This window comes from Taudactylus pleione, unplaced genomic scaffold (assembly GCF_031769625.1).
Source record: "Taudactylus pleione unplaced genomic scaffold, aTauple2 ptg000016l, whole genome shotgun sequence".
In the NCBI taxonomy this organism is placed as follows: Eukaryota; Metazoa; Chordata; class Amphibia; order Anura; family Myobatrachidae; genus Taudactylus; species Taudactylus pleione.
The window spans coordinates 7,882,567-7,892,500 of record NW_028284418.1 but is presented as its reverse complement, the minus strand read 5'-3'; the positions used below and the strand labels follow the sequence as shown (position 1 = coordinate 7,892,500).

Genomic DNA, 9,934 nt, shown 5'->3' with positions numbered 1-9,934 from the left:
GGGCCTGTCAAATTTCAGTTTATTATCATTCTCACTTGTAGCTTCCTCTTATTTCATCCCCAGCATCTCCTGGCCTCTTCTATCTCTTCCCTGGCCCTTCCTCATAAAGCCATTGCCCTTTTTTGGGTGCATTATGTCCCTTTGAAAAATGAGGGGGGCGCCAATGCTCTTTCTAGCACAGGGCACCAAAAAGTCTAGGTACGGCTCTGGTCACACACACATACACTTATATACGTACTATTGTACATGTAGCCACAATTATACACATACATATGTAGTCACACACATATACACTTACATACGTACTGTTGTACACATAGCCACACTTATACACATACATATAGTCACACACATATTATTATTACCAGTTATTTATATGGCGCACACATATTCCGCAGCACTTTACAGAGAATATTTGGCAATTCACATCAGTCCCTGCCCCAGTGGAGCTTATATTCTATGTTCCCTATCATATGCGCACACACTTACATACGTACTGTTGTACACATAGGCACACTTATACACATACATAAATAGTCACACACACATACATTTACATACATAGTGTGTCCACATAATCACACTTATACACATAAGTATATAGTCACACACATAATACTGTCACACATATGCAGTCACACACTTGTACACATACACACTTGTACACATACCGTACATACTGTCACACACATATACTCATACATATATACAGACACTTATAGACATACACATAGTCATACACATACATACATACATACTAGGGGTGTGCACCGGCCACTTTTCGTGTTTTGTGTTTTGGTTTTGGATTTGGATCTTTCTTCATGTTTTGGATCTGGAATGGTTTTGCCAAAACCATCCTTCCGTGTTTTGGGTTCTGGGTTTTGTGTTTTGGATCTGTATTTTTAAAAAAAAATGCATAAAACCAGCTAAAATCACAGAATTTGTGGGTTTTTCTGTTCCTATGCTATTATTAACCTCAATAACCTTTGCAGGCTTATGTCGGCCGGAAAGAGAGATACCACATAGGCTTTAAACCTAGGATCGAGCACGGTGGCCAAAATGTAGTGGTCTGATTTCAACAGATTGACCACCCTGGAATCCTGGCAAAGCGAATGAAGGGCTTCATCCACAAGTCCCACATGCTGAGCGGAATCGCTCCATCTTAGCTCCTCCTTCACTTTCTCCAGCTGCTTCTGCAAAAGCCTGATGAGGGGAATGACCTGACTCAAGCTGGCAGTGTCTGAACTGACTTCACGTGTGGCAAGTTCGAAGGGCTGGAGAACCTTGCACAACACGGAAATCATTCTCCACTGTGCTTGAGTCAGGTGCATACCCCCTCCTTTGCCTATGTCATAGGTGGATGTATAGGCTTGAATGGCCTTTTGCTGCTCCTCCATCCTCTGAAGCATATAGAGGGTTGAGTTCCACCGCGTCACAACCTCTTGCTTCAGGTGATGGCGGGGCAGGTTCAAGAGTGTTTGCTGGTGCTCCAGTCTTTGGCACGCAGTCGCTGAATGGCGAAAGTGGGGAGAAATTTTTCGGGCCACCCAAAGCGTCTCCTGCACGCCCCTGTCACTTTTCAGAAAATTCTGCACCACCAAATTTATTGTGTGAGCAAAACATGGGATGTGCTGGAATTTGCCCAGATGTAATGCCCGCACAATATTGGTGGCGTTGTCAGATATCACAAATCCCCAGTAGAGTCTAAGTGGGGTAAGCCACTGGGCGATGATTTCCCTCAGTTTCTCTAAGAGGTTGTCGGCAGTGTGCCTCATACTGAAACCGGTGATACACAGCGTAGCCTGCCTTGGAACGAGCTGGCGTTTCCGAGATGCTGCTACTGGTGACGCTGCTTGTTGCTGCGTAAGGGATACATCTACCCAGTGGGCTGTCACAGTCATATAGTCCTTACTCTGCCCTGTTCCACTTGTCCACATGTCCGTGGTTAAGTGGACATTGGGTACAACTGCATTTTTCAGGAGACTGAGGACACTTTTTCTGACGTTTCTGTACAGTCTCGGTATCGCCTGCCTAGTGAAGTGGAATCTAGACGGGATTTGGAACCAGGGACACACTACCTCCATCAATTGTCTAAATCCCACTGCACTAATGGCGGATACCGGACGCACGTCTAACACCAACATAGCAGTCAAGGCCTCAGTTATATGTTTTGCTTCAGGATGACTGCTGTCATACTTCATCCTCCTTGCTAAGGACTGTTGGAGGGTCAATTGTTTAGTAAAAGTAGTGGTGTTCCTACTTCCTCACTGGAATGATCAACAGCAGCAGCGGCAGCAGTAGGCGTAGCAATGCAGGATCCTCCGAAGGAATCCCGGATAGGAGAGTCAGTCATGCCAGTGACATAGCCTGCAAGACTACTTCCGATCCTGACTAAGGAGGAAATTGACGAGGAGGGAGTTGACGGTGTGGTTTGCAGGCGCTTGGATACAACAGGACAAAGGGATTTAGGTGTCTCTGGATTGCTTACGGTCTTAGCCAAAGTTTCTGAACTTGACAGTAACTTTTTATGAACGCACTGCAGGTGACGTATAAGGGAGGATGTTCCTAGGTGGTTAACGTCCCTACCCCTACTTATTTCACCTTTACATATGGTACATATGGCAAGACAGTTGCTGTCCGTATTTGGATATAAATATTGCCAGACCAAAGAGGTGGAATGTTTGGTCTTCTGCCCAGGCATGACAGTGATGGGCTTCTTCATCCCACGGACAACAACTGTCTCCCCCGGAGCCTGATTTAAACAAACTACATCACCATAAGAATTCTCCTCGACCAAAACTTCCTCCTGAGCGCCAGCTACACCAGTATTCTCATCCAGTTGTACTTCAAACAGTGACATCTTCAGTTTGCCTATCAGCAAGTGGACTGTGGGTGCTCCTTTCAGCTCTTGCAGAGGGCGTGCAAATGGTGGAAAAAGCCACCTCTTCCCGTCCAGTGCTGGGAAGGTCAGGCATCGCAACCGCTACCACACTTGGGCCCTCATTCAGAGGCAGTCGGAGGATGCAAGCGGTCGCTCAGAAACTGGGCGGCCGCTTGCATCCTGACCGGCCGCCTCTGTTTCGGTCGTTAGGCTGTAGGTTTACACCCACAGCTCTAATGACCGCTAGGGTGATGGTCGTGATGGTCATAGACGTAAGCCTCGGAGAACTTCTGGCACTCTCAGAGCCGGAAGCTTTCTACTGACATCACTAGTGATGTAAGTGGGGCCTCCCCCAAACGGAAGGTGTTCCCATGGGAACGCCTCCATTTGGGCTGCCACCCCCCCGGCCCACCTTACAAACGGGGCGAGCTGTCAATCAGCATGCGCATTGGACAAACATCGAGGCGGCTGTGCGGTCGTTAACCGTACGGCCGCCTCTGAATGAAGCCCTTGGACTCTCTTTGGGGATTTGCGATATCTTCTTAGAACGCACAGTTCTTCGCTGTGCTTTTGCCAGCTTAACTCGTTAGATTTTTGTAGCGGGAGGAGGGCGTCCATCGTCAGCTGAACCACTAGTCATGATCATAGGGAAAGACCTTAGCCGTTCATTGCCACTCCATGTCGTAAATGGCATATTGGCAAGTTTACATTTCTCCTCAGATGATTTAAATGTTTTTTTTAAGGTCATTTTCCTGAACTTTGTCATTTGTGATTGTATATGCCCTCTACTATGACATTGGGCATTGGCCTTGGCAGACGACGTTAATGGCATGTTATCGTCTATGTCATGACTAGTGGCAGCAGCTTCAGCACTAGGAGGAAGTGGTTCTTGATCTTTCCCTATTTTATTTTTATCTGAGAAAGTTTGGTCCTCCATTTATGTTATATTGATATATACGTGCGGCTAAGGTGCACACAAACACAGAAAATAATTTTTTATTTTTGTTGGATACTAGTGCACTTTGTGGGTTACACCACCCTTTAAGAAATGAGTCAGCCGGCTCTTTACTTATGGGACACAGGCGCACGCTTGGCGCTGCTCCTTTGTTGATGCAGGTGTAGTTACAGTGCAAAGACAGAAAAAAAAAGTAGAATTTATTATTTTTTTGTGGAGCGCTCTTTGGGGGTTACACCACCCTTTAACAGACAGATGCACGCTTGGCGCTGCTGCTTTGAGGATGCACGTACAGTGCAGACAATTCACAAACACAGAAAAAAAATATTTTTTGGAGTGCACTTTGGGGGTTACAGCGCCCTTTAATGGACGAGCCAGCTGGCCCTTTACTTATGACACAGGCGCACGCTTGGCGGTACTTTATTGATGCAAGTGCGGCTATGTGCGACTACTGCGCACACAATTCACAAACACAGAAAAAAACATTTCTTTTTTGCACTTGGGGGGAGCACCTCTGATGGACAGAGCACCCCCTGGACAACACTACAGCACCTCTTTAGGATTGGGACACTGCACAACACAGCCCAGCCAGCCCCTATGGACTTTGGAGGAGTGAACACAGCCCCTATGGACAACAGCAGCACAGCGCAGTACAGCACAGCACTACACTACACAGCCCAGCCAGCCCTATCTCCCACCCTCCCTCTTCACTGTCCACAGCCGAGTGAGAAAATGGCGCCGACGAGGGTACCTTTTATAGGATCCAAAACCCGCGAGATCCGTAAGGCGGGATGATGACGTTTTGCCTCAATTTCCGATCAGAGTCAGGTGGGAAAAGTCGAGCCTGACTTGGATATGACTCGGATCAGGAGGGCTCGAGGGGGTTCGGATTTCAGAAATTCAAACTCGCCCACCCCTAATACATACATACAGTAATCACATAGTCACACACACATACTTACTGTCACACACATATACACATACATACTGTCACACACATATACTCATACATATATACAGACACACAGTCACATGCACATAGTCATATACAAACTGGGAGGGCTTCTGAGAGAGTGGAGCCCCTGAGAGGGGGGCCAGGGGGCACTTATCCCCTGTGCTCCCCCCTTAATCCGGCTCTGTATATATATATACTTACCTAGAATTGTGCTTTGTTGCACATCTGAGGGAAAGGAGACACCCTCATTCTGGACTAGCACCCTTCCTTATTGGTTTAAAAGCATGGAGTATTGTAATGTATATGCACACTGTATTAGGCACAATTCTAGGTAAGTCCTACAAGTTATATACTGTAGTGCAATTTTGGTTCATTTTTGGGGCGTGGGTCCCCCTGGATTGCGTTGGTTGGTCTGTCTCAGGGCACTGCATTATAACACATTTTCCTTTATAACACATTTTAACCCTTCACTGTGTGTCTAATATATATGTACTTCACTTTTTATTTTCATTCTTTATATGCAGCAGCAGCTGCTCCTAACTATCTCTTTACACTGCACTTTTCTTACTATGGTGGTGCCCTGGGGCGGCTTAGCCTGGCCGGTTTTGGGGGGTCCTGCGCTCTGGATTTGAACCTTAGTATGTTAGGGACCTACCCAAAAGAGATTACCTGGATATGGTGGGTAGGCTCATAAGCTTGGCCATGATTATGCTAAAAACCTCTATTGATTGCAAAATTTTATTGCATTTATATATATTATTGATGATTTTGAGTTGTGCACCTGAGATTTTGTCTGTTTCTGTGCCTGCAATTAGTCTCATCAGGTAGCACCTCCCATTGTATATATAGTCAGGTTGTGCAGTCCAGAAATCTTTTCCATATACTCCATTTAATGTGCTTTGTTGCGCATCTGAGGGAAAGGAGACACCCTCATTCTGGACTAGCACCCTTCCTTATTGGTTTAAAAGCATGGAGTATTGTAATGTATATGCACACTGTATTAGGCACAATTCTAGGTAAGTCCTACAAGTTATATACTGTAGTGCAATTTTGGTTCATTTTTGGGGCGTGGGTCCCCCTGGATTGCGTTGGTTGGTCTGTCTCAGGGCACTGCATTATAACACATTTTCCTTTATAACACATTTTAACCCTTCACTGTGTGTCTAATATATATGTACTTCACTTTTTATTTTCATTCTTTATATGCAGCAGCAGCTGCTCCTAACTATCTCTTTACACTGCACTTTTCTTACTATGGTGGTGCCCTGGGGCGGCTTAGCCTGGCCGGTTTTGGGGGGTCCTGCGCTCTGGATTTGAACCTTAGTATGTTAGGGACCTACCCGAAAGAGATTACCTGGATATGGTGGGTAGGCCCATAAGCTTGGCCATGATTATGCTAAAAACCTCTATTGATTGCAAAATTTTATTGCATTTATATATATTATTGATGATTTGGAGTTGTGCACCTGAGATTTGTCTGTTTCTGTGTCTGCAATTAGTCTCATCAGGTAGCACCTCCCATTGTATATATAGTCAGGTTGTGCAGTCCAGAAATCTTTTCCATATGCTTCAGGAACATGTACCTGCAGCTTGAATGATCTTTGCCTGTTGCTTTTGCAACCACCATAGGACATTTGTGCAAGAACTGTCCAACCCTGTATACAATCCCAAAAGTGTAAGTTTTCACTTTTATTTAAAAAGTGCCATATTACAAGACAACGTGCACTATATATTTATCTTTTTATCTTTTCTATATATATATATATCAAATTATACCAATATACACGGACATTTAATAAGCGTCTGAACCACCTATTTCTTTGATGCTTCGACTTTATGGGCATCGTCTGAACCCCCCATCCTCCTTTTCTCCAGGCTATCACAAAATTATACTGATCATGCAGGCCTTATGGCTGCCCATGCCCAGTGTCAGAACTGGATGCACATTGATAGCAATAGCTGTCACTTTACTGCAAACCTCTTCACGGGGACAGAGGGCTTGAATAAGACCCTCTCGCTAGATGCGTACGCTTGCTAGATGTGTATGCAAATTCGGCTATGTGACAGCAAGGCAGGCAATCGCATGCCTACTATGTTTTGGCGCGCGATCGCTGTGTATGCAGACACCCACAAGCCTGTCTTAAGACGCCCACTTGCGCATGTCATCTCCAGGATGTGTATGCAACCATCGGAAGCGCTCGCAGCGCTTGTGGCTGACCATACACTACCGCAAGCACTGCAAGAACTTCAGTGTAAAATTCAGCCAGGTGACGTGTACTATGACGCTGCCTCTTAATTATGCACACCTCTGAAACGATGTTGAGACGTTCAGGCACGCCTGCGTTCACACCTCCACTCCCCCGTTTCTAGCGGCCAGCACCTGTCACCACCTACAAACAGCTTCACTCATTCTGCAGGGCTGTCTATGGGTGGAGAACATACGCTTCCCGATTGCTCGCACTGGTTCGTGCACTGCGATGCATACGCAGAATGCAAACATCCGCTGACTGTGTTGTGTGCAAATGCATCCTAGCAAGCATGTCTGAATCAGGTCCAGACTCCAATGGTGTCTGGCAAGGATTCCATGTTAAATCTCAAATACAATTATTTGTTATTGTTACAATAAACAGTGATAAAAATATTATACTTTTTTGGAGCCCCACTGCCGAAAAAGGTATATTTGAAACGTTTTATTTTACACCTCCCAATATTTACAAATGCAAAATAGTGCCAAAATTGGCCCTACCCATGATGTAACCAAACCCTGCTCCAATGCCCCAGAAACTCCCAAAATTTGCATCAGCTCCTATGTTATACCATCTGATCTAATGATCCAAAAACATTATATGGAAACAATCCTTTCAATGTCTATGTAACATACATAAATAGACAAAACAATGTTAATAACAATGATACGTTTTATTAAGGACAGGTATGACTCCTTAGCAGTCGTACTCTTATTTATTTGACTACCGTATATAAATATTATTTTAGACCATGGGCAAGTCAACTGCAATGCCTTCATTACTACTACATATGCTGACATTCTTAAACTGTTTGTTGAATTGATTTTTTGTTGAACTTGAGAGGACTAAAAATTTGATGTAAATTTGAGCAGGATGAACATGTTCAACCTTGTTTGAGCTTAAATGGTTTCATTGTATAGTAGTTTAATTGTCTTCCTCGTGGGCCGCAAAGTTAAACTTCTAACTCCAAAACAGTATGTTCACTGTTCAAGCAAAAATACCTTTAAAAAACCTAGAAAATGTAGTATTTTAATTTAAAACAGACATGTTAATATGCAATGTAATGTATTTTAACAAGTACTTTAAACTGTGAACTTCAAACCCAAATCAGATGGCTGAGTTGAGGGGGAGGAGTCAGGAAAATAAGAGTGGATTTTGAATTGGTGGGGTGGGGGTACAGAAGGAAATATTTATTAAGAAATTGGTTAATAAAACATTTAACATTTATTTGACAATTATACTACTTTTGACCTATAGGTCATTTCTGTTAAAACCAATTGCTCACTTGGTTGCAGATAAAAGAGGAAGTACAAAATTTGCGTGTCAATAAAAAAAGATTAAAAATAATAATAAAAATAAATAATTTACCAGCATAATGTGCCCATTGCAGCAGGTTAATTGGGGATTGGCTCCTCCCACTGGTAAGATGACATCACCATACTGATTAAATAAATGTAACTTCTGAGCCATGCAACATTTGAGTCACCAGGAAAAGAACCAAAGAGGAGAAATGACTACAGTATATCCATGGGTTACTTGTTGCCTGCCACTGGTTTAGCAATCCATGTAAGTAAAAACGATTATAAATATATACAATTGGTAACAGTGACGGATTTTACCTAGGGACTGCAGCCCCCCAGGAAAATCCGTCAGTTGCAGTTCGTGACTGCACTGGCTACACTGTGACTGGCAGTGGTTTCCCATTGGAAGCGCAACTTATCAGTCACACAAAGAACAGGTGGTTTTCTCCCCCTGGGACTGCCAGTCTGGGCTGCGATTAGCAGAGATCATGTTTTAAATGGGAAGCCACTTCGCTGCCTTTCGGGCTGCCCCATCCGGCTTCTAGGGGCTGTAGCTGATACAGTCCCCAGTGTGAGCTGTCAGGAGCCGGCAGCCAATTAGCGGCTGCTAACTGTAGAGCGCCCGTTGATTGTCTCCGGCTCCTGACTCACTGACCAGCCCACGTGGGAACTGTCAGGAGCCGGAGCCAATCAGCTGGCGCTCTACAGTTAGCGGCCGCTGATTGACTGCCGGCTCCTGACAGTTCTCACTGATCAGTCATGAGCCAGGTACCGGTGTATGTGGAGCGCCGAGAAGACGATCAAACTTGACTATCTAGAGGAAGTAAAAGTCGTAACAAGGTTTCCGTAGGTGAACCTGCGAAGGATCAGGTGTATGTGGTCACGCACATACACTGTTACAGTAAGTATATGAATCGGGTTCCATTTTTTTATTTTGCCAAGACCCCTGGATGGAGGTGAGTATAGGATCTTTATTCCAGGTACTCCAAACGAATTCTACTAGAGAAGGGGGACCGACCAGCTGGCAGCAGGTATGTGTGAGTGAGGTAGGTAGGTGTGTAATAAAGTTTTACTTTAGACGATGTGTGTGTACTGTGTTTTTTTAACTATTTATTTTACAGTGAAGGTACGGGTGCCAGCTGCCTGCTGGCACTTGTAGTTCCACAAGCGCCAAAGGGCAGGCATGCTGGCACCTTTAGTTCCATTTTAAATTACAATAGTTTATAACTATTTAACAAATTATTACCCCCATACCCACCGCTCCAGGGGTACGGGGAAAAGCCATGGGTTTCAGTGTAGGCCTGGGGTTTTGGGAGAGGGTGGAGACCTTCTTGGGGGTCTCCACCTCCCCTGAGATCCCCGGCTTGGACTGACTGGCTTGGGGTGTTAATGCTTTGGCTCTGGAGACCCGGTGATAGGGTCTCCTGGCTGTGGCATTACACCCCGGTCTGTTTGGGTCTGGTGCTGGTTTTAAATATTGGGGGACCCCTATGTATTTTTTTCCCCCTATATTTAAAACCAGCACTGTCCCTGCAGCCAGGTACTGGTTCCTAAATTACAGGGGAACCCTACGCGTTTTGTTCCCCGTAATTTTAG

General features: G+C 44.9%; 1 long non-coding RNA gene across 1 annotated transcript in view; it reads right to left on the bottom strand.

Moving 5' to 3' along the window:
• The window catches only part of LOC148540884 (uncharacterized), an 82,631-nt gene that overhangs the window by 50,567 nt on the left and 22,130 nt on the right, over positions 1-9,934 (bottom strand). The window lies entirely within an intron of this gene.